Genomic DNA, 9,993 nt, shown 5'->3' with positions numbered 1-9,993 from the left:
TACACCATCAGAACCAACAAGACACAAGTTACCAGTAATGTCTAGAATTAAGGTTACTGGAGTACTTACTGAACGCTCAAGCGCATATGAAACTATATTTATATCCTCTTCAGTGCGATACCCCGCAGCCATAGAATATATAATGCCATTCATATTATATATAGCAACAAAACCATCAGTCTGTTTAGCAGATAATCTGTAATCACCAGAGAAAAGATCTACTCCAGGTCTTAACTTCTGACCACCGAGAATGGTATTGGTAGGATAGTCGAAACTTTCCCAAAGAATTTGAGATTCTGAGCCATATAAAACAAAGTTGCCATCATCATGCATCAATGCATAAGACGCTGGTTCTTGTATGTCAGGTAATAATGGTTTCTCTTTATTATCTGGCATTATCCGCAGCATCAACTTCCCTTAGCTGGTGAAGTGAATCAGTTAGCTGTCCAAACCAGGGTTTTGGATGGAGATTTAACAAACCATATACCAACTACATATTGATCAGGACAATTGGGTGAAGAATGTGTACATGGTAACTGGTAGAAGCCAAAAGCAAGGTTGCTAGAGGGAGAAAGCCAATAAGGAGTACTAGTATCATTCAAAGAAATTGATGAACCTCTAGTTATGTTGCTGACGAAATTGTTATTTATCGAAGAAGAGGATTCAACAACTAGTAATGGAACAAGAAGTAATAAGGACAAGGTCGGAATAACCTGTAAAAGCTTCATGTTTTGAACGAGAAATAACAAGAGATTTAGATTGCTGAAGTAGAGATTGTTTGTGGTTTTAGGGCCGTGATCACTTCGCTTATATAGGCTCAAAAGTAATACGAGTTAGGAAACTACCAAGAAACTGCTAAATTCTAAACCAACTAGGGGATCCTAAAAACGGGATCAAATCTTAATTAGGAATGCTTGGGGATTCAAAGTTACCTGTAAGTTATGGCAGTCCACTGCTTAAAATAAGCCAGAATAATTATGAATAACGAAAGCCTTCTTCCAGTCCGTGACTGTTATATGCTGACACTGATTCTTACCTACATGCATGCTTTATTGATTCATGGAAGAATATAATGACTAAGAAGTTCAGGCGGGTAGTTAAAAATCGATCAGTTTGGTTTAACAGAAATCAGGCCAATAGGCACATACTAAATTTATAATATAAAGATGAACTTGTAATTTTTATAAAACCAAACTAGCTAGGATTACAAAATGAAATTCGTCTAAAACTAGAAAACAGTATAAAAAAAAGTATCTCTACCCTGAACCCTGAATCTCTGTGAAAATCCTGACAAGACAGACGGTCAACTGCAGCAACATCAAAATCCACGTTTTCTTCTCATAGCTTATTCATGTAACCAATACAGGGGGGACAAACCAACTACAAGAAATAAGACTGTCATTTCAATATGATAGTGGTACTGGGTCATTTACTTGGGTGGATTATACTCATCCAACTCGTGTTCGGGTTCCAGAAAACTGTAGTGGTTGGGTATTATTTCAGAAATAATTGTCATATCCCAGCGGCTGTTGTTTCTCTGCAGCTTGTAATGTTGTCTTGCTTGCTATTCTTTTCTGCTTTTTTTGTTTTTTGAACTTGTCTCTTGCTAGGTTCTTGTAATAAGTTGCTAAAACAGATGAAAAACAAATATCAGCTGAAAATTAGGTCACATAATTACTTGTGAAAATATCAGCTGAAATTTTAACCCTAAAAACGAATTACTTGTGAAGGATGACGGTAGAACAATCTGTTTGGAGAGACATTTTGTGTTCAAGTTCTAGTAGTAGTAGTATCTTTTAACTTTTTGAGAAAAATCTTGATGGATGCGGTCCATGAGGATATGAAATTAGGAATGATTAAGAAATCAAGTGTGTCATTTTTGTTTAACTTTGATGAGTTTGCAAGTGTTAAACAATGGTCAATCTCTGAGTCAATTCTGGTATTGAAACTTTGATGCTGGTCGGCAGATTTGTGTTATAATGCAGATTTTAGTTCTAGGTACATGGCAAGATTTTTAGTCCATATCAGGTCGCATGACAAGTTGAAAATTACAGACGTAGATAAATTTGGATCACCGCATGATGGGATCATGAACTTACTTTAGTCCATATATGGCAGGTAAACGACACACCACGGGTTGGGCAAAGTTGTGGTCATAGATTAAGGTCTTAGACTTGCTCCCGTCCAGGATAACTTCTTGCCGGCTTTTGTGGTCATAGATTAAGGTCTTAGACTTGCTCCCGTCCAGGATAACTTCTTGCCGGCTCTTGTGGTCATAGATTAAGGTCTTAGACTTGCTCCCATCCAGGATAACTTCTTTCCGGCTCATCCCGTAAACCGATAGCCATTCGTTGGTGATGCTTTCGCCACGGAAATCCTCAGCTTCTAAAACCCTAAACCTAGCTAGCTAGAATTCTTATAGGCTCAATTAGATCCTTGTTTCTTCTTCTTCAACGAAAGATGGGGAATCTGGACAGTCTCCCTACAGAGATTACTCTAGACATTCTCAGGCGTTTGCACATTGATTCAGTTATTCAATACAGATTAGTATCCAGAAGCTGGAACTACCCTGTTTATCATTGCCTTCTTGATGATCGTATGTTTTAATTTTCTTTGATTATATATATGAAAATTAATGCACTTGAATATATTTATTTGCTGCTAATACTTGTTTTTCGCAGTCAAAGAAACTGAAATTAAGTTGGAGTCGAGGGAGAAGCAACTTAAATCATGTCCTCTACCTGACAAGAAACCAACTTACTTCAAAATACATGAGGTAATTAATCAATCCTTAATTAATCATTCATTAGTGTTTTTCATAGTTTTATACTTAACTTTGTATTCGTTACTGAAGATTATAAAGTTGGTCAAGAAAGGGATTGTCAATGCGCAGAAAAATTCTGGTGGACCGGGTACACTCTTCGCTAGGATTCTGTTACTTCACAAGTAGTTGTAAGGTGATGAATTTGTGCTCAATTGTTGATTTGCTTCTGCAGAACTTGGAAAGCTCTTACATCTCAAAAAGATCACAGATAAAAAAGTACAATTATATTTGACTTGGTTAAAAGGGAAGAAACGGATACATCAAAAAATGAAAGCGCTACAACTTGCAAAACAAAGGTGCAACTGCTTAATATATATAGATAACTCCTTATGTTGGGTGCACAATATGTGTGAGGCTAAAGAATTCTCATCATAAATATTGTATGTGCAGGAGACGATACAGACTCAAAGTTTGGTGAACCAACCAAAAATCAAGGCAATTTAAGTTCATGATGCAAATGTTGGAATGAAAGGCGGGTTTCAATTCGCATAAAATAAATTTTGAGCGGTGAAATCTTTTTGTCCAAATGATAAATGGAATCCAATTTTGGTCACCAAATATATTTGGGTTCATAATGCAAAATTTGTATATAGTAAATATGGCTCACTAAGAAATTTTGGCAGTGACAATGTTTATTATGACATGACAGTTTTTTCATTTATACCAGTCCTTTTTTTTTTTTTGGTTAGCGTTCAGATCATCTCAAATAAGGGATTTGTACCGTTAAATAGGGGAATTACCACGTACAATGGGGTTGGAAATTCCCCAAAACCCAATTTCTCTCCCCCGTGGAATTTGGCAGGGGAAGTGGGGAAGAGTTATAAACATTTTATTGATATAGATTGTTTAGGTGGCCAACTAAATTGATTTGTTGATTCAACCTATTGCTAGTATTGAGTTAGGAGACAAGTAATCGTCGAATGACTTGTACACAAGTAGAGAACACAAAACCTTGCAGAGGGATCATGTGGAGCAATTGTGTGTATAAACAACACTAAAAAGTGGACCTTGATCTAAGAGTCTAACTAGTAGGATCAATCTATAAATTCACAAAAGATAAAGCATCCGATTAGATTACACCTTGAGTGATCTACTACTTGGTGGTTCGTTGAATAGAATCTGGTAGGGGAGAACTTCCATATCCAGTGATAGAAGGAGTTTAGGAGATAGAACTGATCTAGCTGTTATTCCACGGTTGGTGATAATCTATGATTAACGACGAGTAGGCAACTATAATAACTCATTGACGGTTTATTAACGAAGAAGGATTCCTCGATCATATCTCTCTCTATTGATTACAATACAACTTTATTTGCTTTGATTATTTATTTTGTTCACAATCTAAAAACAAAACTCCTCTTTGTGTCACTTCGACAACTAAAACTCACTGTTCTTTGTGGGCACGATCCTTACTTCCAATATATTACCAGTTAATTGTGTGGAAATAAGATTATTAATTTGTTGAGCCTACGACACCCATCAGTAAGTGAAACTCATTTGTCCATACAACTCCTTCATCACAATTTGCTTTCAATTGCACCACTTTTCACCATATTAATTATCGCGTTCTTCTCATGGGAGTACCTCCAACTCCATTTTGTCAATGGTGATTAATTTGATGTTCACAATTTTCTGATTCCAATACCTCCCGTTTTTTTTGGTCCGCAAAGTCTGTTCCAAGCCACCCAACTTATTTTTTTTCTTCTCTATTGTAGAGACCAAAGAAATTCTCTCATGATTATAATGAATATCTTCTTAACGGATGATGGCGTTGGAATTTGAGACATGAAGTATACTTGTAATAAGACCCGTACTTTTTGCATGACGCAGGCTCAGAGATGCGTCATTGAATGGGATAAAGCTTCATCTCAAGCTTGTGTTGCGTGTACGGGGCATGTTGGACAAGAACTGAAGTTGTACCATTATGGTGCATCACGTTAGTGGGATGCTAACATGGAGCGAAATTACACCACTACGGAGAGATTCACAAGTCGAGCTTTGAACGAGAACTGAAATTGCACCACTATGGTGCATCATCCAAAACTAGTTGTGGCGCAAAACGATGGACTTGGAAAATATCCATCTCTCCCCTTTTTCCAGTCGTAGAAATGTCAATTAGACATATACAGGGAAGGTGTGGAACGAAAAATTACACCTCCGGAGTTATGCCCCAGCAAGTTTAAACTCCACGATGCGTCGCTCATAACGTAATGACTGAGCCATAAGCTTCACTTATCGTCAGGAAAATGCACGTTGATTTTCCTTTGCAAGCATGCTTCAAAAGCATGATGCCTTAAATGCAGCTTTCGCATGGCTCCAACTTTCCTTGTTTTGCGTAGGGTGTAAGGCCATAAAGTCTATTGTTGATACATATTACATGCATCACTGACTTCCAAGTCCTTTCCAGACATAATACATGTCTTGGACTTGCACATCGGCCATTACAAGCCTATTTCCAACTTCCTTACATCATTTCGACATTGAGTTGAAAGCATGCACTGGTGTTGCTTGTGTTAAGGGTGGGTCAATTAGTCTCATGCCTTCTTTCCATACATCAACCTAGCGACGCTTACTCAAGGAAGCTAACTGGTATGCAAGTTAGAGGAGATTGCATAAATTATTTCCATCAGCTGAATGATGCGAGGCAAAACTGCCATGAATCTGACTAATGCACCCTTAAATCGAGTAAGACCAGTGGGCTGTGGCTAGCATTTAAGCCCTCCGTTGGGAAAATGGACCCGATTAAACATCAATATCTTAGTTGCATTTTCGGAGCAAAATGGGTTGATATATTCCTTCCAGGTAACTTCTTGCCGGCCCAGCCTCCAGTGATTCGTCGGTTGTACTTTCTCCACGGCGATTTTCTGCCTCTAAAACCCTAAAGCTAAAATTCTAGTTGGCCTAGGAAGATCTTTGTTTCTTCTTCAACGAAAGAAGAATTTGATGGAAATCTGGACAGTCTCCGAGTAGAGATTATTCTGAAAATTCTCAAGGGTTTCGACATTGATTCAGTTACTCAATACAGATTAGTATCATGAACCTGGAATTATCCTGTTTATCATCGTCTTCTCGATTATCGTAAGCTTTAATTTTTCTTTTTAGAGTGCATTTGAATCTAATTCTTAATATTCGAAGAATTGCTAATACTTGTTTGTAGTCGGAGAAACTGGAGTCGGAGCAGAAGTTGAAGGAAATTAAATCTCACTTACGCAAATCAGTTTACTTCAATTGGCTTGGCAATTAATCATTACTTAGGGTTTTTAGAGTTTCATACTTAAGTTTGTATCCATTCCATAAGATTATAGGGTTCAGGTGGACCAAATCCACTCTACCGTAGGACGAATTTGTTATTTTCGCATTAGTAGTTATAATGTGAATTTGCCGATGAAATTTTACTCAATTGTTGATTTGCTTGTGCAGAATCCGGAAAGCTCCTACATCTTCAAAGGATAACAGATGCTGATCTAAAACGTTATTTGAATCTGCTAAACAGGAAGGAGACTGTTGGTAATAAAGTTGGAATGTTGAAACGGATACGCCAAAGGTGCAGTTGCTTAACATTAGTAAACTTCTTGAGTATGTTGGATAAGATGTGTTTTCATCTCATTCAACCTTTACACGTTATATGGCAATACTTCCATCATAAATGTTATATGTGCAGGAGGCAATACATACTCCAGGAGCTACGGGAACGCTTGCGATTTCCTTATTAACATTAGGTAAATTGGATGACAGCTTGTCCACTGAATTCTTCCAATTAAAACATAAACCAGATTTTGATAATTTATACCTATGCTGATATAAGTAAGCTGCAGTTACCGGTCCTTTTAAGTTGCAACTAATATAACTAGTAGCGTTAAAATAAATTGGATTCTGCAACCTATAATCCCATTTACGTAACTCAATGTCATTTTGAGAGTTTGAAACTATTAAGGTGTTGCTGGGATTGATTTTTTTTCCCCTTTGTTATAGTGTGCCATCTTTTAGGTTAGGCCTGATGTAAATTATGTTGCTTCATTGCAAACAAAAGGGGATAAAGGCCTGACATCTGGTAAGTGGTAACCAAGAACCTTAACTCACAAAAGTAGGACTCCAGTCAGGTGCGGGAAAATGTTACACAGCTCGGGATCTTAATTCATGTGACAACAAGTTCACCTGCATAGCAAAAGAAACTGAGAGCACTTGCCTAGCTGTTCTAGTCAAGTCAGTGGGGTGTTGGTCAGGATCTAAAGGTAACTGGGGGAATGAATTATCCACTCCTCCAGATCCACCATTATCATCATCCAACTCAAAAATGATTACATGATAAAAATCAGCCCACTAATTCACTTTTTCTTTCTAAACATTTTATTTTCAATAAATGTATGACAATTTGGTGGTTTCGTAATTAGGAAAAACTTTGATTGAAGTGAATAAGTTAGGGAGTTTTGTGTGCAAGTGTTAGATAATGCGTGTTATAAATGTGTTATATTTAGAGCATACTGGTTAAATAATTCAACTTCCAGGTCAAGATTCAATTTTGAGCAATTGTCAATACATTTTCAGTAACAAGCCAACCTAAACCTATGGGAAGGTTGCCGCCAATTAATGAATCCTCCCACTTATATTATGTAAGGACAATTAACACGAGTATCCAAATTTGCTAATGCGTAATCATACTTAAGTTGCAGGGATTCCAGTTGTTCGTCGGCCACTGTTCATAAAGGGATCAATGGAGGCATCTGTTCAAGCTACAAAGGCCAATCATGTGCAAGTTCATGGAGAACTGCCTGATCACTATGGCAGGATTTCTTGAAGACCACTTAGACCAATTTTTCAGGTGCAGACTTTTTTCTTAAAGAAATCCTTACAAGACTGCGCCATATGATATTCAATGAATCTGGATACAGTCAATTTGAATTTTGAACTAACCCTTTTTGTACATTTACATGTTAGAACTATTTCACCATTAAGATCATAGTTAGGGCAAATACGTAAATGCGTCGTCCTTAATTTGTTTGAGTTTGCTTGTCTCTCGGCTTCCATGTCGGATGTCCTTTTCTAACATAAACATAAAATGCATAATAAAAGAATTCCATCAATTGTTTTTGTTTTTTTCCTTTTTGAACAGGGCATCAAGAGCTTGATCTGGAAAAGGTGAGCTAAACGAGGGGAGGTAAGCCACACATCAGTTATGTGGTGAATAGCCGCAAAAGCAGCAAAAGAATGTGCAGCTCAGATGGCTTTCTTTTTGGCTTGAACAAACTCAAATGTCTTTGGAAGTATGGAGCAAATCTCCGATCCTGTTAATCTGATTTTTCAGTCGCCAAGGGAAGTCAGGGCTGTTGTTCTTCAGAATAATTATTACTGCCAGAGCATCACCTTCCACAATGATATTAGGAATACAGAGAGTTAAAGCAATAGCTTCACAGGCGAAGCCATTTGGTTCCCTGCATACTATAGCATCTTCTTTATAACATAAATATGTGCCATTTTGTGCCTTGAGCATGTATTTGAAAATGAACTTGTTTGGTGTTTACTAGCATAGTAGTTTTTTTAAAACCAGCATCCAGCATGGCCAGTAGTTCTGCCTGCTTAGTCGAACAACTATCATCATTGCCCCAGTGAGCCTTTGCACTCTGCAGTTCCCTGTTGCACTTGCGTCACACAAAGTAAACATCCCACGCCTGCTTTCAGTTGGGGACTATGACTTATGGAAGAATCTCATGCTTTTTGGGTTGCTTTGTACCACTTGAATTCAATTTTGTCCTTGGCATCTAGGTGAACGCTTAGCGCGTCCGAATACAATTCTGCTTCTGACTTCTGCTTCTCCAGAAACAAAAGTCAGAAGTCCAGATATTTTGCTTCACAAAAATTCGACTTTTTTGCTCCTGAAAGTCGTTCTGGAATCTATACATAAACTGACTTCTCGCTTTTGACTTCTAGAAATCAAAAAATTACTTCCAGATATATATCGAAATGCGCTATAAGTGGTGTGCAAAGTGCAAAACACCCACCAAAAGCAGCGTACCATTCTTCTCAAAAAAGCAAAATAAAAATGGAAGTTTTAGCTAGCAATGCGTCATAGATGGGATAGCCCATATGAGGAAATAAACAGTCAATTTCAATTACCCATCGGCTTTCCACTTTCCACCAAGGGTGTTTATTTCTTACTTTTTTACTCTCTCTCTTTCTTTAAAACCCTTCTTTTTTTTTTATAAAGAAATAGAGCTTTCAGAACTGGCAGAGTTTCTTGTTAACGGAGATTTTAGAAAATCAAAAGAAGAAGAAGATGGATTGGAAGACGAAGGTTGTGTTACCACCAAATTATGTAAGTCTAAGGCATCTTAAAGAGTTAAGGGAGAAGGAGAAAGCTGAGTTAGAACTCAAAATCAGAGAGGAGGCAGAGGCTGAATACAGATTCAGGCTTGAAGAAGAGAAGAGATTGAAGAAACTGAAAGAAGATGAAGAGAATAGACTGAAGGAGGAAGAGAAGAAGATGAAGAGAGAAAAGGAAGAAGAAGATAGATTGAGAAGAGAGATTATTAGAAGAGATCAGATTCTCAGAACTAGAACACTTCTCTGTGGTGAACCTTCTAGAACAAGAAGAGATGATGATTGGAGGATATATTCTGATGATGATTATGATGGTGTTAATCAAGTGATTGGCGATAAACAGCAAGAGGAGATCAAAAAAGAGATCGTTATTGAAGTGATTAAAGATGAAAATTTGGAAGGAGGGAAGAAAAAGAAAAAGAATTGGGGAAAGAAGAGGTGGAAGAAAGAGAATGAGAAAAAAGCCCTAGAATTAGAATCTCTAACCCTAAAATCAATTGAAGAAGAAAAAGTAATTCCTCCAGTTACAAAACCCAGTGGATTCAAGGAAAAAGCTAAAGGGATTGTTGATAAGAAGATTGTGATGAATCAAAAAGTGGAGGAGGAGGAAATTGTGAAAAAAATTGGGGATCTCAATGTTGACGATAAGAAGAATAAGATGATCAAAAAACCAAAGGCTGAGAAGTTACACTTTCCACAACCTCAAATGAATAGATATCCTCATTCTCAAATTAAGAATTTCAGCAAGCATGGAAAACGTATTGATTCTGCTATGAACCCTAGAAATGCTTCTGGTTCTTCTTCTCTTGTATGGGTTGCTAAAACAGATGAGAATTAGAGCACATAATAATTAG

The 9,993-nt window shown here is 37.3% G+C and overlaps 1 long non-coding RNA gene across 1 annotated transcript; it reads left to right on the top strand.

Moving 5' to 3' along the window:
* The first annotated feature begins 5,625 nt into the window (after positions 1-5,625).
* LOC113286815 lies at positions 5,626-8,517 on the top strand. Its single transcript, XR_003329524.1, has 5 exons — positions 5,626-5,902; positions 6,245-6,368; positions 6,486-6,543; positions 7,495-7,643; positions 7,935-8,517. It is a non-coding gene; the product is annotated as an uncharacterized LOC113286815 (long non-coding RNA).
* Positions 8,518-9,993: the final 1,476 nt, after the last annotated feature.

This window comes from Papaver somniferum, chromosome 6 (genome assembly GCF_003573695.1).
Source record: "Papaver somniferum cultivar HN1 chromosome 6, ASM357369v1, whole genome shotgun sequence".
Lineage (NCBI taxonomy): Eukaryota > Viridiplantae > Streptophyta > Magnoliopsida > Ranunculales > Papaveraceae > Papaver > Papaver somniferum.
This window is presented reverse-complemented; position numbering and strand designations above follow the sequence as displayed.